We start from the raw sequence: 22,728 nt of genomic DNA on the forward strand, positions 1-22,728 counted from the left end.
CCCACACTGGAAGTGTGGGTGAAGGAGGTGAATATGGTAAGCATAAGGTAAACAAAGTGAATAAAGTTGGAATGGGTTGAATCGGTTGAAAAATGTGGAAAAAAGAGTAGAAAAACGAAATTGTAGAGAATTTTGGTAAGTGGAAAGTTGTGGAATAGGCAGGCAAAGGATGAAGAGTTGAATGTTGGAACGGGTTGAATCGGTTAAAAAATGTAGAAGTGAGATCAAATGTTGAATCCCCATAGAGAATGAATGGGAATCAAAAGAAAAAGCAATTGCGCCAAAATATTTTGAAATTTGGAACAAAACGTAAAAAAAAAGCTTCAGGAGGTTCACTTTTGGGGTTAAAATGTTGAAACGGGTTCAATCGGACAAAAAATGCAAAAGTTAGCGCCTAATGTAGCTATTTAGGGCAGTTAATTTTGAAATAAGTTCACTTCCGGGTTGATTTGGGTCACTTCCGGTCTATTTGGGTCACTTCCGGTTTGATTAGAGGCACTTCCGGTCTAGCTGAGGTCACTTCCGGTTTATTTGGGGTCACTTCCGGTTTAAAAAGGTCACTTCCGGTTTAAAAAGGTCACTTCCGGTTTGATTTGGGGTCACTTCCGGTTTACCTAAGGTCACTTCCTGTTTACCTAAGGTCACTTCCGGTTCGATTTGGGGCACTTCCGGTTCATTCTAGGGTCATTGGGAGCACTTCAGGGTCAATCCAAGATGGCCGCCACACTGGAAGTGGGGGTCAAGGGTTGAATTGTGTAAGCATAGTGGAAGTGGGGGTGAAGGGGGTGAATATGGTAAGGATGAGGTGACCAAAGTGAATAAAGTTGGAATGGGTTGAATCGGTTGAAAAATGTAGAAATTAGAGTAGAAAAACCAAATTTTGTAGAATTTGGTTGAATTTCAAAATTGAAAATTTGGAAATTTTGGTAAGTGGGAAGGTGTGGAATAGGTAGGCAAAAGATGAACAGTTGAAAGTTGGAATGGGTTGAATCGGTTGAAAAACGTAGAAGTTAGAGTAGAAAAACGAAATTTTGGAGAATTTGGTTGAATTTCAAATTTGAAATTTTGGAATTTTTGGTAGGTGAGAAGTTGTGGAATAGGCAGGCAAAAGATGAACAGTTGAAAATTGGAATGGGTTGAATCGGTTGAAAAATGTAGAAACTAGAGGTGAAAAACGAAATTTCGTGAAATTTTGTCGGAATTTTTAACGTGAAAACGTGAAATTTTTGAATTTGGGAATTTTGGGAATGTCGAGAATCATTCCGAATGTGGTTTGAATGTGCTGAATGAGGTGAATTTAAAAGGGGAATGACGTAAATGTGAAATGTAGAATCTGCCATTGAGAATGAATGGGGAAAAATTTGTCGTAAATTCGCGAATTTTGCGAAATCGGAAAATTTTCGGAACGAGAAAAATGGAAGCGCTCATCTCGTGAATATTTGGAATACGTCAAAAGTGGAACGGAGTGAATCGGATGAATTATGTGGAAGAAGAAGCGGGACAAAAAAGTGTGGAGAATAAAATATAATAATAATAATAATAATAATAATAATAGAGAATGGTGTAGAATAACATATGTGTGAAGGCCATCGCCTTCACACAATAATAATAATAATAATAGAGAATGGTGTAGAATAACATATGTGTGAAGGCCATCGCCTTCACACAATAATAATAATAATAATAGAGAATGGTGTAGAATAACATATGTGTGAAGGCCATCGCCTTCACACAACTAGAAAATGCAATTTCTGGAGAAATTGCGTGTGAAGGCGAAGACTTTGAATCACTTCTTGGGGAATGCTGGCGAATTATGCTGAAATGAGTTGAATTACTTGAGAAATGTAGAAAATAGAGGTGAAAAACGGAATTTTGGAGAATTTGGTGGAATTTCAGAATTTTGGAGAATTTGGTCGAGTTTAAAATCTTAAAATGTGGAATTTATGGCAAGTGGAAATTTGGGGAATAGGTAGGAAAAAGATGAAGAGTTGAAAGTTGGAATGAGTTGAATCGGTTGAACAATGTGAAAATTAGAGTAAAAAAACACATTTTTGGAGAATTTGGTTGAATTTCAAATTTCAAAATTTGGAATTTTTTCTAAGGGGAAGTTGTGGAATAGGTAAGCAAAAGATGAAGAGTTGAAAGTTGGAATGGGTTGAATCGGTAGAGAAATGTAGAAATGAGAGTAGAAAAACGACATTTTGGAGAATTTGGTTGAATTTCAAATTTGGGATTTTTGGTAAGTGGGAAGTTGTGTAATACGTAGGCAAAAGATGAAGAGTTGAAAGTTGGAATGGGTTGAATCGGTTGAAAAATGTACAAATTAGAGTCGAAAAACGAAATTTTGCAGAATTTGGTTGAATTTCAAATTTGGAATTTTTGGTAAGTGGGAAGTTGTGAAATAGGTAAGCAAAAGATGAAAAGTTGAAAGTTGGAATGGATTGAATCGGTTGCACAATGTAAAGATTAGAGTAGAAAAACAAAATGTTTGAGAATTTGGTTGAATTTCAAATTTTTAATTTTTAATTTTTGGTAAGTGGGAAGTTGTGGAATAAGTAGGCAAAAGATGAAGAGTTGAAAGTTGGAATGGGTTGAATCGGTTGAACAATGTAGAAATTACAGTAGAAAAACGAAATTTTGGAGATTTTGGTTGAATTTCAAATTTGGAATTTTTGGTAAGTCGGAAGTTGTGGAATAGGTAGGCAAAAGATGAAGAGTTGAAAGTTGGAATGGGTTGAATCGGTTGAACAATTTAGAAATTCGAGTAGAAAAACAAAATGTTGGAGAATTTGGTTGAATTTCAAATATGGAATTTTTGGTAAGTGGGAAGTTGTGGAATAGGTAGGCCAAAGATGAAGAGTTGAATGTTGGAATGGGTTGAATCGGTTGAACAATGTAGAAATTAGATTAGAAAAACGAAATTTTGGAGAATTTGGTTGAATTTCAAATTTGGAATTTTTGGTAAACGTGAAGTTGTGGAATAGGTAGGCAAAACATAAACAGTTGAAAGTTGGAATGAGTTGAATTGGTTAAAAAATGTAGAAATTAGAGTAGAAAAACAAAATTTTTGAGAATTTGGTTGAATTCCAAATTTGGAATTTTTGGTAAGTGGGAAGTTGTGAAATAGGTAAGCAAAAGATGAAAAGTTGAAAGTTGGAATGGATTGAATCGGTTTCACAATGTAAAGATTAGAGAAGAAAAACAAAATGTTTGAGAATTTGGTTGAATTTCAAATTTTGAATTTTTGGTAAGTGGGAAGTTGTGGAATAGGTAGGCAAAAGATGAAGAGTTGAAAGTTGGAACGGGTTGAATCGGTTGAACAATGTAGAAATTAGAGTAGAAAAACGAAATTTTGGAGATTTTGGTTGAATTTCAAATTTTGAATTTTTGGTAAATCGGAAGTTGTGGAATAGGTAGGCAAAAGATGAAGAGTTGAAAGTTGGAATGGGTTGAATCGGTTGAACAATGTAGAAATTAGAGTAGAAAAACAAAATGTTGGAGAATTTGGTTGAATTTCAAATATGGAATTTTTGGTAAGTGGGAAGTTGTGGAATAGGTAGGCAAAAGATGAAGAGTTGAAAGTTGGAATGGGTTGAATCGGTTGAACAATGTAGAAATTAGATTAGAAAAACGAAATTTTGGAGAATTTGGTTGAATTTCAAATTTGGAATTTTTGGTAAACGGGAAGTTGTGGAATAGGTAGGCAAAACATGAACAGTTGAAAGTTGGAATGAGTTGAATCGGTTAAAAAATGTAGAAATTAGAGTAGAAAAACACAATTTTTGAGAATTTGGTTGAATTTCAAATTTGGAATTTTTGGTAAGTCGGAAGTTGTGGAATAGGTAGGCAAAAGATGAAGAGTTGAAAGTTGGAATGGGTTGAATCGGTTGAACAATGTAGAAATTAGAGTAGAAAAACAAAATGTTGGAGAATTTGGTTGAATTTCAAATATGGAATTTTTGGTAAGTGGGAAGTTGTGGAATAGGTAGGCAAGAGATGAAGAGTTGAAAGTTGGAATGGGTTGAATCGGTTGAACAATGTAGAAATTAGATTAGAAAAACGAAATTTTGGAGAATTTGGTTGAATTTCAAATTTGGAATTTTTGTTAAACGGGAAGTTGTGGAATAGGTAGGCAAAACATGAACAGTTGAAAGTTGGAATGAGTTGAATCGGTTAAAAAATGTAGAAATTAGAGTAGAAAAACAAAATGTTGGAGAATTTGGTTGAATTTCAAATATGGAATTTTTGGTAAGTGGGAAGTTGTGGAATAGGTAGGCAAAACATGAACAGTTGAAAGTTGGAATGAGTTGAATCGGTTGAAAAATGTAGAAATTAGAGTAGAAAAACAAAATTTTTGAGAATTTGGTTGAATTCCAAATTTGAAAATTTGGAATTTTTCATAAGTTGGAAGTTGTGGAATAGTTAGAAAAAGATGAACAGTTGAAAGTTGGAATGGGTTGAATCGGTTGAAAAACGTAAAAGTTAGAGTGGAAAAACGAAATTTTGGAGAATTTGGTTGAATTTCAAATTTGGAATTTTTGGTAAGTGGGAAGTTGTGGAATAGGTAGGCAAAAGATGAACAGTTGAAAGTTGGAATGAGTTGAATCGGTTGAACAATGTAGAAAAAAGTGGAATGATGTAAATGTGAAATGTCGAATCTGCCATTAAGAATGAATGGGGAAAAATTTGTCGTAAGTTCGCGAATTTTGCGAAATCGGAAAATTTTCGGAACGAGAAAAATGGAAGCGCTCATCTCGTGAATATTTGGAACACGTCAAAAGTGGAACGGAGTGAATCGGATGAACTATGTGGAAGAAGAAGCGGGACAAAAAAGTGTGGAGAATAAAATATAATAATAATAATAATAACTAGAAAATGCAATTTCTGGAGAAATTGCGTGTGAAGGCGAAGACTTTGAATCACTTCTTTGGGAATGATGCCGAATGATGTTGAAATGAGTTGAATTTCTTGAGAAATGTGGAAAATAGAAGTGTAATACTAAATTTTGGAGAATTTGGTTGAATTTCAAATTTGAAGTTTGGAATTTTTGGTAAGTGGGAGGTTGTGGAATAGGTAGGCAAAAGATGAACAGTCAAATGTTGGGTTGAATTGGTTAAAAAATGTAGAAGTTAGAGCAAATATTGAATCCCCATAGAGAATGAATGGGAATTAAAAGAAAAAATAATTGCAACAAAATATTGTAAAATTTGGAACAAAACGAAAAAAAACAGCTTCAGGAGGTTCACCTTTGGGGTTAAAATGTTGAAACGGGTTCAATCGGACAAAAAATGCAAAAGTTAGCGACTAATGTAGCTATTTAGGGCAGTTAATGTTGAAATAAGGTCACTTCCGGTTTGATTTGGGTCACTTCCGGTTTGATTAGAGGCACTTCCGGTCCAGCTGAGGTCACTTCCGGTTTTAAAAGGTCACTTCCGGTTTAAAAAGGTCACTTCCGGTTTGATTTGGGGTCACTTCCGGTTTACCTAAGGTCACTTCCTGTTTACCTAAGGTCACTTGCGGCTTGATTTGGGGCACTTCCGGTACATTCTGGGTTCATTGGGGGCACTTCAGGGTCAATCCAAGATGGCCGCCACACTGGAAGTGTGGGTGAAGGAGGTAAATATGGTAAGCATAAGGTAAACAAAGTGAATAAAGTTGGAATGGGTTGAATCGGTTGAAAAATGTGGAAAAAAGAGTAGAAAAACGAAATTGTAGAGAATTTTGGTAAGTGGAAAGTTGTGGAATAGGCAGGCAAAGGATGAACAGTTGAATGTTGGAACGGGTTGAATCGGTTAAAAAATGTAGAAGTGAGAGCAAATGTTGAATCCCCATAGAGAATGAATGGGAATCAAAAGAAAAAGCAATTGCGCCAAAATATTTTGAAATTTGGAACAAAACGTAAAAAAAAAGCTTCAGGAGGTTCACTTTTGGGGTTAAAATGTTGAAACGGGTTCAATCGGACAAAAAATGCAAAAGTTAGCGCCTAATGTAGCTATTTAGGGCAGTTAATTTTGAAATAAGTTCACTTCCGGGTTGATTTGGGTCACTTCCGGTCTATTTGGGTCACTTCCGGTTTGACTAGAGGCACTTCCGGTCTAGCTGAGGTCACTTCCGGTTAATTTGGGGTCACTTCCGGTTTAAAAAGGTCACTTCCGGTTTAAAAAGGTCACTTCCGGTTTGATTTGGGGTCACTTCCGGTTTACCTGAGGTCACTTCCTGTTTACCTAAGGTCACTTCCGGTTCGATTTGGGGCACTTCCGGTTCATTCTAGGTTCATTGGGAGCACTTCAGGGTCAATCCAAGATGGCCGCCACACTGGAAGTGGGGGTCAAGGGTTGAATTTTGTAAGCATAGTGGAAGTGGGGGTGAAGGTGGTGAATATGGTAAGGATGAGGTGACCAAAGTGAATAAAGTTGGAATGGGTTGAATCGGTTGAAAAATGTAGAAATTAGAGTAGAAAAACCAAATTTTGTAGAATTTGGTTGAATTTCAAAATTGAAAATTTGGAAATTTTGGTAAGTGGGAAGGTGTGGAATAGGTAGGCAAAAGATGAACAGTTGAAAGTTGGAATGGGTTGAATCGGTTGAAAAACGTAGAAGTTAGAGTAGAAAAACGAAATTTTGGAGAATTTGGTTGAATTTCAAATTTGAAATTTTGGAATTTTTGGTAGGTGAGAAGTTGTGGAATAGGCAGGCAAAAGATGAACAGTTGAAAGTTGGAATGGGTTGAATCGGTTGAAAAATGTAGAAGTTAGAGTAGAAAAACGAAATTACGAAGAATTTGGTTGAATTTCAAATTTGAAAATTTGGAATTTTTTTGTAAGTGGGAAGTTGTGGAATAGGTAGGCAAAAGATGAACAGTTGGAAGTTGGAACGGGTTGAATCGGTCGAAAAATGTAGAAATTAGAGGTGAAAAACGAAATTTCGTGAAATTTTGTCGGAATTTTTAACGAGAAAACGTGAAATTTTTGAATTTGGGAATTTTGGGAATGTCGAGAATCATTCCGAATGTGGTTTGAATGTGCTGAATGAGGTGAATTTAAAAGGGGAATGACGTAAATGTGAAATGTCGAATCTGCCATTGAGAATGAATGGGGAAAAATTTGTCGTAAATTCGCGAATTTTGCGAAATCGGAAAATTTTCGGAACGAGAAAAATGGAAGCGCTCATCTCGTGAATATTTGGAATACGTCAAAAGTGGAACGGAGTGAATCGGATGAATTATGTGGAAGAAGAAGCGGGACAAAAAAGTGGCGGGAATAAAATAGAATAATAATAATAACTAGAAAATGCAATTTCTGGAGAAATTGCGTGTGAAGGCGAAGACTTTGAATCACTTCTTGGGGAATGCTGGCGAATTATGCTGAAACGAGTTGAATTACTTGAGAAATGTAGAAAATAGAGGTGAAAAACGGAATTTTGGAGAATTTGGTGGAATTTCAGAATTTTGGAGAATTTGGTTGAGTTTAAAATCTTAAAATGTGGAATTTATGGCAAGTGGAAATTTGGGGAATAGGTAGGAAAAAGATGAAGAGTTGAAAGTTGGAATGGGTTGAATCGGTTGAACAATGTGAAAATTAGAGTAGAAAAACACATTTTTGGAGAATTTGGTTGAATTTCAAATTTCAAAATTTGGAATTTTTCGTAAGGGGAAGTTGTGGAATAGGTAAGCAAAAGATGAAGACTTGAAAGTTGGAATGGGTTGAATCGGTAGAGAAATGTAGAAATGAGAGTAGAAAAACGAAATTTTGGAAAATTTGGTTGAATTTCAAATTTGGGATTTTTGGTAAGTGGGAGGTTGTGTAATACGTAGGCAAAAGATGAAGAGTTGAAAGTTGGAATGGGTTGAATCGGTTGAAAAATGTACAAATTAGAGTCGAAAAACGAAATTTTGCAGAATTTGGTTGAATTTCAAATTTGGAATTTTTGGTAAGTGGGAAGTTGTGAAATAGGTAAGCAAAAGATGAAAAGTTGAAAGTTGGAATGGATTGAATCGGTTGCACAATGTAAAGATTAGAGTAGAAAAACAAAATGTTTGAGAATTTGGTTGAATTTCAAATTTTTAATTTTTAATTTTTGGTAAGTGGGAAGTTGTGGAATAGGTAGGCAAAAGATGAAGAGTTGAAAGTTGGAATGGGTTGAATCGGTTGAACAATGTAGAAATTACAGTAGAAAAACGAAATTTTGGAGATTTTGGTTGAATTTCAAATTTGGAATTTTTGGTAAATCGGAAGTTGTGGAATAGGTAGGCAAAAGATGAAGAGTTGAAAGTTGGAATGGGTTGAATCGGTTGAACAATGTAGAAATTAGAGTAGAAAAACAAAATGTTGGAGAATTTGGTTGAATTTCAAATATGGAATTTTTGGTAAGTGGGAAGTTGTGGAATAGGTTGGCAAAAGATGAAGAGTTGAAAGTTGGAATTGGTTGAATCGGTTGAACAATGTAGAAATTAGATTAGAAAAACGAAATTTTGGAGAATTTGGTTGAATTTCAAATTTGGAATTTTTGGTAAACGGGAAGTTGTGGAATAGGTAGGCAAAACATGAACAGTTGAAAGTTGGAATGAGTTGAATCGGTTAAAAAATGTAGAAATTAGAGTAGAAAAACAAAATTTTTGAGAATTTGGTTGAATTTCAAATTTGGAATTTTTGGTAAGTCGGAAGTTGTGGAATAGGTAGGCAAAAGATGAAGAGTTGAAAGTTGGAATGGGTTGAATCAGTTGAACAATGTAGAAATTAGAGTAGAAAAACAAAATGTTGGAGAATTTGGTTGAATTTCAAATATGGAATTTTTGGTAAGTGGGAAGTTGTGGAATAGGTAGGCAAAAGATGAAGAGTTGAAAGTTGGAATGGGTTGAATCGGTTGAACAATGTAGAAATTAGATTAGAAAAACGAAATTTTGGAGAATTTGGTTGAATTTCAAATTTGGAATTTTTGGTAAACGGGAAGTTGTGGAATAGGTAGGCAAAACATGAACAGTTGAAAGTTGGAATGAGATGAATCGGTTAAAAAATGTAGAAATTAGAGTAGAAAAACAAAATTTTTGAGAATTTGGTTGAATTCCAAATTTGGAATTTTTGGTAAGTGGGAAGTTGTGAAATAGGTAAGCAAAAGATGAAAAGTTGAAAGTTGGAATGGATTGAATCGGTTGCACAATGTAAAGATTAGAGAAGAAAAACAAAATGTTTGAGAATTTGGTTGAATTTCAAATTTTGAATTTTTGGTAAGTGGGAAGTTGTGGAATAGGTAGGCAAAAGATGAAGAGTTGAAAGTTGGAATGGGTTGAATCGGTTGAACAATGTAGAAATTAGAGTAGAAAAACAAAATGTTGGAGTATTTGGTTGAATTTCAAATAGGGAATTTTTGGTAAGTGGGAAGTTGCTGAATAGATAAGCAAAAGATGAACAGTTGAAAGTTGGAATGAGTTGAATCGGTTGAACAATGTAGAAATTAGAGTAGAAAAACGAAATTTAGAAAGATTTGGTTGAATTTCAAATTTGGAATTTTTGGTAAACGGGAAGTTGTGGAATAGGTAGGCAAAACATGAACAGTTGAAAGTTGGAATGAGTTGAATCGGTTGAAAAATGTAGAAATTAGAGTAGAAAAACAACATTTTTGAGAATTTGGTTGAATTCCAAATTTGAAAATTTGGAATTTTTTATAAGTTGGAAGTTGTGGAATAGTTAGAAAAAGATGAACAGTTGAAAGTTGGAATGGGTTGAATCGGTTGAAAAACGTAAAAGTTAGAGTGGAAAAACGAAATTTTGGAGAATTTGGTTGAATTTCAAATTTGGAATTTTTGGTAAGTGGGAAGTTGTGGAATAGGTAGGCAAAAGATGAACAGTTGAAAGTTGGAATGAGTTGAATCGGTTGAACAATGTAGAAAAAAGTGGAATGATGTAAATGTGAAATGTCGAATCTGCCATTAAGAATGAATGGGAAAAAATTTGTCGTAAGTTCGCGAATTTTGCGAAATCTGAAAATTTTCGGAACGAGAAAAATGGAAGCGCTCATCTCGTGAATATTTGGAACACGTCAAAAGTGGAACGGAGTGAATCGGATGAATTATGTGGAAGAAGAAGCGGGACAAAAAAGTGGCGGGAATAAAATAGAATAATAATAATAATAATAATAACTAGAAAATGCAATTTCTGGAGAAATTGCGTGTGAAGGCAAAGACTTTGAATCACTTCTTGGGGAATTATGCCGAATGATTAGCTAAAATGTAGCTATTTAGGGCACTTAATGTTGAAATAAGGTCACTTCCGGTCTATTTGGGTCACTTCCGGTTTGAATAGAGGCACTTCCGGTCTAGCTGAGGTCACTTCCGGTTTATTTGGGGTCACTTCCGGTTTAAAAAGGTCACTTCCGGTTTAAAAAGGTCACTTCCGGTTTGATTTGGGGTCACTTCCAGTTTACTTGAGGTCACTTCCGGTTCATTTGGGGTCACTTCCGGTTTGATTTGGGTCACTTCCGGTCTATTTGGGTCACTTCCGGTTTGATTAGAGGCACTTCCGGGCTAGCTGAGGTCACTTCCGGTTTATTTGGGGTCACTTCCGGTTTAAAAAGGTCACTTCCGGTTTAAAAAGGTCACTTCCGGTTTGATTTGGGGTCACTTCCGGTTTACTTGAGGTCACTTCCGGTTCATTTGGGGTCACTTCCGGTTTGATTTGAGTCACTTCCGGTCTATTTGGGTCACTTCCGGTTTGATTAGAGGCACTTCCGGTGTAGCTGAGGTCACTTCCGGTTTATTTGGGGTCACTTCCGGTTTAAAAAGGTCACTTCCGGTTTAAAAAGGTCACTTCCGGTTTGATTTGGGGTCACTTCCGGTTTACCTAAGGTCACTTCCTGTTTACCTAAGGTCACTTCCGGTTCGATTTGGGGCACTTCCGGTTCATTCTAGGGTCATTGGGAGCACTTCAGGGTCAATCCAAGATGGCCGCCACACTGGAAGTGGGGGTCAAGGGTTGAATTGTGTAAGCATAGTGGAAGTGGGGGTGAAGGGGGTGAATATGGTAAGGATGAGGTGACCAAAGTGAATAAAGTTGGAATGGGTTGAATCGGTTGAAAAATGTAGAAATTAGAGTAGAAAAACCAAATTTTGTAGAATTTGGTTGAATTTCAAAATTGAAAATTTGGAAATTTTGGTAAGTGGGAAGGTGTGGAATAGGTAGGCAAAAGATGAACAGTTGAAAGTTGGAATGGGTTGAATCGGTTGAAAAACGTAGAAGTTAGAGTAGAAAAACGAAATTTTGGAGAATTTGGTTGAATTTCAAATTTGAAATTTTGGAATTTTTGGTAGGTGAGAAGTTGTGGAATAGGCAGGCAAAAGATGAACAGTTGAAACTTGGAATGGGTTGAATCGGTTGAAAAATGTAGAAACTAGAGGTGAAAAACGAAATTTCGTGAAATTTTGTCGGAATTTTTAACGTGAAAACGTGAAATTTTTGAATTTGGGAATTTTGGGAATGTCGAGAATCATTCCGAATGTGGTTTGAATGTGCTGAATGAGGTGAATTTAAAAGGGGAATGACGTAAATGTGAAATGTAGAATCTGCCATTGAGAATGAATGGGGAAAAATTTGTCGTAAATTCGCGAATTTTGCGAAATCGGAAAATTTTCGGAACGAGAAAAATGGAAGCGCTCATCTCGTGAATATTTGGAATACGTCAAAAGTGGAACGGAGTGAATCGGATGAATTATGTGGAAGAAGAAGCGGGACAAAAAAGTGTGGAGAATAAAATATAATAATAATAATAATAATAATAGAGAATGGTGTAGAATAACATATGTGTGAAGGCCATCGCCTTCACACAATAATAATAATAATAATAGAGAATGGTGTAGAATAACATATGTGTGAAGGCCATCGCCTTCACACAATAATAATAATAATAGAGAATGGTGTAGAATAACATATGTGTGAAGGCCATCGCCTTCACACAACTAGAAAATGCAATTTCTGGAGAAATTGCGTGTGAAGGCGAAGACTTTGAATCACTTCTTGGGGAATGCTGGCGAATTATGCTGAAACGAGTTGAATTACTTGAGAAATGTAGAAAATAGAGGTGAAAATCGGAATTTTTGAGAATTTGGTGATATTTCAGAATTTTGGAGAATTTGGTTGAGTTTAAAATCTTAAAATGTGGAATTTATGGCAAGTGGAAATTTGGGGAATAGGTAGGAAAAAGATGAAGAGTTGAAAGTTGGAATGGGTTGAATCGGTTCAACAATGTGAAAATTAGAGTAGAAAAACACATTTTTGGAGAATTTGGTTGAATTTCAAATTTCAAAATTTGGAATTTTTTGTAAGGGGAAGTTGTGGAATAGGTAAGCAAAAGATGAAGAGTTGAAAGTTGGAATGGGTTGAATCGGTAGAGAAATGTAGAAATGAGAGTAGAAAAACGAAATTTTGGAGAATTTGGTTGAATTTCAAATTTGAGATTGGTGGGAAGTTGTGTAATACGTAGGCAAAAGATGAAGAGTTGAAAGTTGGAATGGGTTGAATCGGTTGAAAAACGTACAAATTAGAGTCGAAAAACGAAATTTTGCAGAATTTGGTGGAATTTCAAATTTGGAATTTTTGGTAAGTGGGAAGTTGTGAAATAGGTAAGCAAAAGATGAAAAGTTGAAAGTTGGAATGGATTGAATCGGTTGCACAATGTAAAGATTAGAGTAGAAAAACAAAATGTTTGAGAATTTGGTTGAATTTCAAATTTTTAATTTTTGATTTTTGGTAAGTGGGAAGTTGTGGAATAGGTAGGCAAAAAATGAAGAGTTGAAAGTTGGAATGGGTTGAATCGGTTGAACAATGTAGAAATTACAGTAGAAAAACGAAATTTTGGAGATTTTGGTTGAATTTCAAATTTGGAATTTTTGGTAAGTCGGAAGTTGTGGAATAGGTAGGCAAAAGATGAAGAGTTGAAAGTTGGAATGGGTTGAATCGGTTGAACAATGTAGAAATTAGAGTAGAAAAACAAAATGTTGGAGAATTTGGTTGAATTTCAAATATGGATTTTTTGGTAAGTGGGAAGTTGTGGAATAGGTAGGCAAAAGATGAAGAGTTGAAAGTTGGAATGGGTTGAATCGGTTGAACAATGTAGAAATTACAGTAGAAAAACGAAATTTTGGAGATTTTGGTTGAATTTCAAATTTGGAATTTTTGGTAAGTCGGAAGTTGTGGAATAGGTAGGCAAAAGATGAAGAGTTGAAAGTTGGAATGGGTTGAATCGGTTGAACAATGTAGAAATTAGAGTAGAAAAACAAAATGTTTGAGAATTTGGTTGAATTTCAAATATGGAATTTTTGGTAAGTGGGAAGTTGTGGAATAGGTAGGCAAAAGATGAAGAGTTGAAAGTTGGAATGGGTTGAATCGGTTGAACAATGTAGAAATTAGATTAGAAAAACGAAATTTTGGAGAATTTGGTTGAATTTCAAATTTGGAATTTTTGGTAAACGGGAAGTTGTGGAATAGGTAGGCAAAACATGAACAGTTGAAAGTTGGAATGAGTTGAATCGGTTAAAAAATGTAGAAATTAGAGTAGAAAAACAAAATTTTTGAGAATTTGGTTGAATTCCAAATTTGGAATTTTTGGTAAGTCGGAAGTTGTGGAATAGGTAGGCAAAATATGAAGAGTTGAAAGTTGGAATGGGTTGAATCGGTTGAACAATGTAGAAATTAGAGTAGAAAAACAAAATGTTGGAGAATTTGGTTGAATTTCAAATATGGAATTTTTGGTAAGTGGGAAGTTGTGGAATAGGTAGGCAAAAGATGAAGAGTTGAAAGTTGGAATGGGTTGAATCGGTTGAACAATGTAGAAATTAGATTAGAAAAACGAAATTTTGGAGAATTTGGTTGAATTTCAAATTTGGAATTTTTGGTAAACGGGAAGTTGTGGAATAGGTAGGCAAAACATGAACAGTTGAAAGTTGGAATGAGTTGAATCGGTTAAAAAATGTAGAAATTAGAGTAGAAAAACAAAATGTTGGAGAATTTGGTTGAATTTCAAATATGGAATTTTTGGTAAGTGGGAAGTTGTGGAATAGGTAGGCAAAACATGAACAGTTGAAAGTTGGAATGAGTAGAATCGGTTGAAAAATGTAGAAATTAGAGTAGAAAAACAAAATTTTTGAGAATTTTTCATAAGTTGGAAGTTGTGGAATAGTTAGAAAAAGATGAACAGTTGAAAGTTGGAATGGGTTGAATCGGTTGAACAATGTAGAAATTAGATTAGAAAAACGAAATTTTGGAGAATTTGGTTGAATTTCAAATTTGGAATTTTTGGTAAACGGGAAGTTGTGGAATAGGTAGGCAAAACATGAACAGTTGAAAGTTGGAATGAGTTGAATCGGTTAAAAAATTTAGAAATTAGAGTAGAAAAACAAATTTTTTTGAGAATTTGGTTGAATTCCAAATTTGGAATTTTTGGTAAGTCGGAAGTTGTGGAATAGGTAGGCAAAAGATGAAGAGTTGAAAGTTGGAATGGGTTGAATCGGTTGAACAATGTAGAAATTAGAGTAGAAAAACAAAATGTTGGAGAATTTGGTTGAATTTCAAATATGGAATTTTTGGTAAGTGGGAAGTTGTGGAATAGGTAGGCAAAAGATGAAGAGTTGAAAGTTGGAATGGGTTGAATCGGTTGAACAATGTAGAAATTAGATTAGAAAAACGAAATTTTGGAGAATTTGGTTGAATTTCAAATTTGGAATTTTTGGTAAACGGGAAGTTGTGGAATAGGTAGGCAAAACATGAACAGTTGAAAGTTGGAATGGGTTGAATCGGTTGAACAATGTAGAAATTAGATTAGAAAAACGAAATTTTGGAGAATTTGGTTGAATTTCAAATTTGGAATTTTTGGTAAACGGGAAGTTGTGGAATAGGTAGGCAAAACATGAACAGTTGAAAGTTGGAATGAGTTGAATCGGTTAAAAAATGTAGAAATTAGAGTAGAAAAACAATTTTTGAGAATTTGGTTGAATTCCAAATTTGGAATTTTTGGTAAGTCGGAAGTTGTGGAATAGGTAGGCAAAAGATGAAGAGTTGAAAGTTGGAATGGGTTGAATCGGTTGAACAATGTAGAAATTAGAGTAGAAAAACAAAATGTTGGAGAATTTGGTTGAATTTCAAATATGGAATTTTTGGTAAGTGGGAAGTTGTGGAATAGGTAGGCAAAAGATGAAGAGTTGAAAGTTGGAATGGGTTGAATCGGTTGAACAATGTAGAAATTAGATTAGAAAAACGAAATTTTGGAGAATTTGGTTGAATTTCAAATTTGGAATTTTTGGTAAACGGGAAGTTGTGGAATAGGTAGGCAAAACATGAACAGTTGAAAGTTGGAATGAGTTGAATCGGTTAAAAAATGTAGAAATTAGAGTAGAAAAACAAAATGTTGGAGAATTTGGTTGAATTTCAAATATGGAATTTTTGGTAAGTGGGAAGTTGTGGAATAGGTAGGCAAAACATGAACAGTTGAAAGTTGGAATGAGTTGAATCGGTTTAAAAATGTAGAAATTAGAGTAGAAAAACAAAATTTTTGAGAATTTGGTTGAATTCCAAATTTGAAAATTTGGAATTTTTCATAAGTTGGAAGTTGTGGAATAGTTAGAAAAAGATGAACAGTTGAAAGTTGGAATGGGTTGAATCGGTTGAAAAACGTAAAAGTTAGAGTGGAAAAACGAAATTTTGGAGAATTTGGTTGAATTTCAAATTTGGAATTTTTGGTAAGTGGGAAGTTGTGGAATAGGTAGGCAAAAGATGAACAGTTGAAAGTTGGAATGAGTTGAATCGGTTGAACAATGTAGAAAACAGTGGAATGATGTAAATGTGAAATGTCGAATCTGCCATTAAGAATGAATGGGGAAAAATTTGTCGTAAGTTCGCGAATTTTGCGAAATCGGAAAATTTTCGGAACGAGAAAAATGGAAGCGCTCATCTCGTGAATATTTGGAACACGTCAAAAGTGGAACGGAGTGAATCGGATGAACTATGTGGAAGAAGAAGCGGGACAAAAAAGTGTGGAGAATAAAATATAATAATAATAATAATAATAATAATAATAATAGGGAATGGTGTAGAATAACATATGTGTGAAGGCCATCGCCTTCACACAATAACTAGAATTTGCAATTCCTGAAGAAATTGCGTGTGAAGGTGAAGAGGTTGAATAAATACTTGAGGAATGTTGCAGAATGATGTTGAAAAGAGTTGAATCGGTTGAAAAATGTAGAAATTACAAGGGAAAAAGGAAATTTGGGAAAATTGGGTGTGAATTTCAAAATTGAAAATTTGGAATTTTGGGTAAGTGGGAAGTTGTGGAATAGGTAGGAAAATGATGAACAGTTGAAAGGTGGAATGGGTTGAATAAGTTGAAAATGTAGAAATTAGAGTAGAAAAACAAAATTGTAGAGAATTTTTGGTAAGTGGGAAGTTGTGGAATAGGAAGGCAAAAGAGGAACAGTTGAAAGTTGGAACGAGTTGAATCGGTTAAAAAATGTAGAAGTTAGAGCAAATCTTGAATCCTAATAGAGAATGAATGGGAATTAAAAGAAAAAAAAATTGCACCAAAAGTTTCTGAAATTTGGAACAAAAGGAAAGAAACGGCTTCAGGAGGTTCACTTTTGGGGTTAAAATGTTGAAGTGGGTTTAAAGGGGCAAAATTTGCAAAAGTTAGCGCAAATGTAGGTATTTAGGGCACTTAATGTTGAAATATGGTCATTTCCGGTTTGATTTGGGTCACTTCCGGTTTGATTAGAGGCACTTCCGGTCCAGCTGAGGTCACTTCCGGTTTATTTGGGGTCACTTCCGGTTGAAAAAGGTCACTTCCGGTTTGATTTGGGGGTCACTTCCGGTTTGATTTGGGGTCACTTCCGGTTTACCTGAGGTCACTTCCGGTTCATTTGGGGTCAATTCCGGTTTGATTTGGGGCACTTCCAGTTCATTCCGGGTTCATTGGGGCACTTCAGGGTCAATCCAAGATGGCCGCCACTCTGGAAGTGGGGGTCAAGGGTTGAATTGTGGAAGTGGGGGTGAAGGGGGTGAATATGGTAAGCATAAGGTGAACAAAGTGAATAAAGTTGGAATGGGTTGAATCGGTTGAAAAATGTAGAAATTAGAAGGGAAAAACTAAATTTTGGGAAAATTTGGTGTGAATTTCAAAATTGAAAATTTGGAAATTTTGCTAAGTGGGAAGGTGTGGAATAGGTAGGCAAAAGATGAACAGTTGAAAGTTGGAACGAGTTGAATCGGTGGAAAAATGTAGAAACTAGAAGTGAAAAACTAAATTTTGTGAAATTTTGCAAAATTTTGTGCAAATTTTAAAAGTGAAAACGTGAAATTTTTGAATTTGGCAAGTTTGGGAATGTCCCCAATGTGATTTGAATGTGTTGAAATAAGTGAATTTCAAACTGGAACAACAAAAATGTGAAATGTTGAATCTGCCATTAAGAATGAATGGGGAAAAAAATGCCACAAAATCGTGAATTTTGTGAAAACGGAAAATTTTTCGAACAAAAAAAATGTAAGCAGCCGTGTCGTGAATATTTGGAATAAGTGAAAAGTGGAACGGAGTGAATCGGTTGAAGTATGTGGAAGGAGTTAAGCGTCAAAAAAGTGAGCGGAATAAGTAGAATAATAATAACTAGAATTTGCAATTCCTGAAGAAATTGCGTGTGAAGGTGAAGAGGTTGAATAAATACTTGGGGAATGCTGCAGAATGATGTTGAAAAGAGTTGAATCGGTTGAAAAATGTAGAAATTACAAGGGAAAAGGAAATTTGGGAAAATTGGGTGTGAATTTCAAAACTGAAAATTTGGAATTTTGGGTAAGTGGGAAGTTGTGGAATAGGTAGGAAAATGATGAACAGTTGAAAGGTGGAATGGGTTGAATAAGTTGAATGGGTTGAATAAGTTGAAAAAAGTAGAAATTAGAGTAGAAAACCAAAATTGAACAGTTGAAAGTTGGAACGAGTTGAATCGGTTAAAAAATGTAGTAGTTAGAGCAAATCTTGAATCCTAATAAAGAATGAATGGGAATTAAAAGAAAAAAAAATTGCGCCAAAATCTTTTGAAATTTGGAACAAAAGGAAAAAAACGGCTTCAGGAGGTTCACTTTTGGGGTTAAAATGTAGAAACGGGTTTAATCGGTCAAAATTTGCAAAAGTTAGCGCAAATGTAGGTATTTTGGGCACTTAATGTTGAAATATGGTCACTTCCGGTTTGATTTGGGTCACTTCCGGTCTATTTGAGTCACTTCCGGTTTGAAAACAGGCACTTCCGGTCTAGCTGAGGTCACTTCCGGTTTATTTGTGGTCACTTCCGGTTTAAAAAGGTCACTTCCGGTTTAAAAAGGTCACTTCCGGTTTGATTTGGGGTCACTTCCGGTTTACCTGAGGTCACTTCCGGTTCATTTGGGGTCACTTCCGGTCTATTTAGGTCACTTCCGGTTTGATTAGAGGCACTTCCGGTCTATTTAGGTCACTTCCGGTTTGATTAGAGGCACTTCCGGTCTAGCTGAGGTCACTTCCGGTTTATTTGGGGTCACTTCCGGTTTAAAAAGGTCACTTCCGGTTTGATTTGGGGTCACTTCCGGTTTGATTTGGGGTCACTTCCGGTTTACCTGAGGTCACTTCCGGTTCATTTGGGGTCAATTCCGGTTTGATTTGGGGCACTTCCAGTTCATTCCGGGTTCATTGGGGCACTTCAGGGTCAATCCAAGATGGCCGCCACTCTGGAAGTGGGGGTCAAGGGTTGAATTGTGGAAGTGGGGGTGAAGGGGGTGAATATGGTAAGCATAAGGTGAACAAAGTGAATAAAGTTGGAATGGGTTGAATCGGTTGAAAAATGTAGAAATTAGAAGGGAAAAACTAAATTTTGGGAAAATTTGGTGTGAATTTCAAAATATAAAATTTGGAAATTTTGCTAAGTGGGAAGGTGTGGAATAGGTAGGCAAAAGATGAACAGTTGAAAGTTGGAACGAGTTGAATCGGTGGAAAAATGTAGAAAATAGAAGTGAAAAACTAAATTTTGTGAAATTTTGCAAAATTTTGTGCAAATTTTAAAAGTGAAAACGTGAAATTTTTGAATTTGGCAAGTTTGGGAATGTCCCCAATGTGATTTGAATGTGTTGAAATAAGTGAATTTCAAACTGGAACAACAAAAATGTGAAATGTTGAATCTGCCATTAAGAATGAATGGGGAAAAAAATGCCACAAAATCGTGAATTTTGTGAAAACGGAAAATTTTTCGAACAAAAAAAATGTAAGCAGCCGTGTCATGAATATTTGGAATAAGTGAAAAGTGGAACGGAGTGAATCGGTTGAAGTATGTGGAAGGAGTTAAGCGTCAAAAAAGTGAGCGGAATAAGTAGAATAATAATAATAACTAGAATTTGCAATTCCTGAAGAAATTGCGTGTGAAGGTGAAGAGGTTGAATAAATACTTGGGGAATGTTGCAGAATGATGAGAGTTGAATCGGTTAAAAAATGTAGAAATTACAAGGGAAAAAGGAAATTTGGGAAAATTGGGTGTGAATTTCAAAATTGAAAATTTGGAATTTTGGGTAAGTGGGAAGTTGTGGAATAGGTAGGAAAATGATGAACAGTTGAAAGGTGGAATGGGTTGAATAACTTGAAAATGTAGAAATTAGAGTAGAAAAACAAAATTGTAGAGAATTTTTGGTAAGTGGGAAGTTGTGGAATAGGAAGGCAAAAGAGGAACAGTTGAAAGTTGGAACGAGTTGAATCGGTTAAAAAATGTAGAAGTTAGGTCAAATCTTGAATCCTAATAGAGAATGAATGGGAATTAAAAGAAAAAAAAATGCATCAAAAGTTTCTGAAATTTGGAACAAAAGGAAAAAAAACGGCTTCAGGAGGTTCACTTTTGGGGTTAAAATGTTGAAATGGGTTTAATCGGGCAAAATTTGCAAAAGTTAGCGCAAATGTAGGTATTTAGGGCACTTAATGTTGAAATATGGTCATTTCCGGTTTGATTTGGGTCACTTCTGGTTTGATTAGAGGCACTTCCGGTCTAGCTGAGGTCACTTCCGGTTTATTTGGGTCACTTCCGGTTTAAAAGGGTCACTTCCGGTTGAAAAAGGTCACTTCCGGTTTGATTTGGGGTCACTTCCGGTTTGATTTGGGGTCACTTCTGGTTTACCTGAGGTCACTTCCGGTTCATTTGGGGTCAATCCCGGTTTGATTTGGGGCACTTCCAGTTCATTCCGCGTACATTGGGGCACTTCAGGGTCAATCCAAGATGGCCGCCACTCTGGAAGTGGGGGTCAAGGGTTGAATTGTGGAAGTGGGGGTGAAGGGGGTGAATATGGTAAGCATAAGGTGAACAAAGTGAATAAAGTTGGAATGGGTTGAATCGGTCGAAAAATATAGAAATTAGAAGGGAAAAACTAAATTTTTGGAAAATTTGGTGTGAATTTCAAAATTGAAAATTTGGAAATTTTGCTAAGTGGGAAGGTGTGGAATAGGTAGGCAAAAGATGAACAGTTGAAAGTTGGAACGAGTTGAATCGGTGGAAAAATGTAGAAACTAGAAGTGAAAAACTAAATTTTGTGAAATTTTGCAAAATTTTGTGCAAATTTTAAAAGTGAAAACGTGAAATTTTTGAATTTGGCAAGTTTGGGAATGTCCCCAATGTGATTTGAATGTGTTGAAATAAGTGAATTTCAAACTGGAACAACAAAAATGTGAAATGTTGAATCTGCCATTAAGAATGAATGGGGAAAAAAATGCCACAAAATCGTGAATTTTGTGAAAACGGAAAATTTTTCGAACAAAAAAAATGTAAGCAGCCGTGTCATGAATATTTGGAATAAGTGAAAAGTGGAACGGAGTGAATCGGTTGAAGTATGTGGAAGGAGTTAAGCGTCAAAAAAGTGAGCGGAATAAGTAGAATAATAATAATAACTAGAATTTGCAATTCCTGAAGAAATTGCGTGTGAAGGTGAAGAGGTTGAATAAATACTTGGGGAATGTTGCAGAATGATGTTGAAAAGAGTTGAATCGGTTGAAAAATGTAGAAATTACAAGGGAAAAAGGAAATTTGGGAAAATTGGGTGTGAATTTCAAAATTGAAAATTTGGAATTTTGGGTAAGTGGGAAGTTGTGGAATAGGTAGGAAAATGATGAACAGTTGAAAGGTGGAATGGGTTGAATAAGTTGAAAATGTAGAAATTAGAGTAGAAAAACAAAATTGTAGAGAATTTTTGGTAAGTGGGAAGTTGTGGAATAGGAAGGCAAAAGAGGAACAGTTGAAAGTTGGAACGAGTTGAATCGGTTAAAAAATGTAGAAGTTAGAGCAAATCTTGAATCCTAATAGAGAATGAATGGGAATTAAAAGAAAAAAAAATTGCACCAAAAGTTTCTGAAATTTGGAACAAAAGGAAAGAAACGGCTTCAGGAGGTTCACTTTTTTTGGGGTTAAAATGTTGAAATGGGTTTAATCGGGCAAAATTTGCAAAAGTTAGCGCAAATGTAGGTATTTAGGGCACTTAATGTTGAAATATGGTCATTTCCGGTTTGATTTGGGTCACTTCCGGTTTGATTAGAGGCACTTCCGGTCCAGCTGAGGTCACTTCCGGTTTATTTGGGGTCACTTCCGGTTGAAAAAGGTCACTTCCGGTTTAAAAAGGTCACTTCCGGTTTGATTTGGGGTCACTTCCGGTTTACCTGAGGTCACTTCCGGTTCATTTGGGGTCACTTCCGGTTTGATTTGGGTCACATCCGGTCTATTAAGGTCACTTCCGGTTTGATTAGAGGCACTTCCGGTCTATTTAGGTCACTTCCGGTTTGATTAGAGGCACTTCCGGTCTAGCTGAGGTCACTTCCGGTTTATTTGGGGTCACTTCCGGTTTAAAAAGGTCACTTCCGGTTTGATTTGGGGTCACTTCCGGTTTGATTTGGGGTCACTTCCGGTTTACCTGAGGTCACTTCCGGTTCATTTGGGGTCAATTCCGGTTTGATTTGGGGCACTTCCAGTTCATTCCGGGTTCATTGGGGCACTTCAGGGTCAATCCAAGATGGCCGCCACTCTGGAAGTGGGGGTCAAGGGTTGAATTGTGGAAGTGGGGGTGAAGGGGGTGAATATGGTAAGCATAAGGTGAACAAAGTGAATAAAGTTGGAATGGGTTGAATCGGTTGAAAAATGTAGAAATTAGAAGGGAAAAACTAAATTTTGGGAAAATTTGGTGTGAATTTCAAAATATAAAATTTGGAAATTTTGCTAAGTGGGAAGGTGTGGAATAGGTAGGCAAAAGATGAACAGTTGAAAGTTGGAACGAGTTGAATCGGTGGAAAAATGTAGAAAATAGAAGTGAAAAACTAAATTTTGTGAAATTTTGCAAAATTTTGTGCAAATTTTAAAAGTGAAAACGTGAAATTTTTGAATTTGGCAAGTTTGGGAATGTCCCCAATGTGATTTGAATGTGTTGAAATAAGTGAATTTCAAACTGGAACAACAAAAATGTGAAATGTTGAATCTGCCATTAAGAATGAATGGGGAAAAAAATGCCACAAAATCGTGAATTTTGTGAAAACGGAAAATTTTTCGAACAAAAAAAATGTAAGCAGCCGTGTCATGAATATTTGGAATAAGTGAAAAGTGGAACGGAGTGAATCGGTTGAAGTATGTGGAAGGAGTTAAGCGTCAAAAAAGTGAGCGGAATAAGTAGAATAATAATAATAATAAAGGACAGCAATAACAATAGTGTGAAGGTCTTCA

The 22,728-nt window shown here is 35.6% G+C and overlaps 1 long non-coding RNA gene across 2 annotated transcripts in view; it reads left to right on the forward strand.

The window, feature by feature from the left end:
- Positions 1 to 246: 246 nt before the first annotated feature.
- LOC125972515 (uncharacterized) overlaps positions 247 to 22,728 on the forward strand; it is a 35,666-nt gene continuing 13,184 nt past the window's right edge. Inside the window, exons 1-3 of one of the 2 annotated variants that reach the window (XR_011087097.1) lie at positions 247 to 8,959; positions 9,532 to 16,150; positions 19,415 to 22,721. This is a non-coding gene — a long non-coding RNA (uncharacterized lncRNA). Of the gene's footprint in view, positions 16,151 to 19,414; positions 22,722 to 22,728 lie in introns of both variants that reach the window. The other variant, XR_011087096.1, reaches the window with a different exon arrangement.

This window comes from Syngnathus scovelli, chromosome 7, assembly GCF_024217435.2.
Source record: "Syngnathus scovelli strain Florida chromosome 7, RoL_Ssco_1.2, whole genome shotgun sequence".
In the NCBI taxonomy this organism is placed as follows: Eukaryota; Metazoa; Chordata; class Actinopteri; order Syngnathiformes; family Syngnathidae; genus Syngnathus; species Syngnathus scovelli.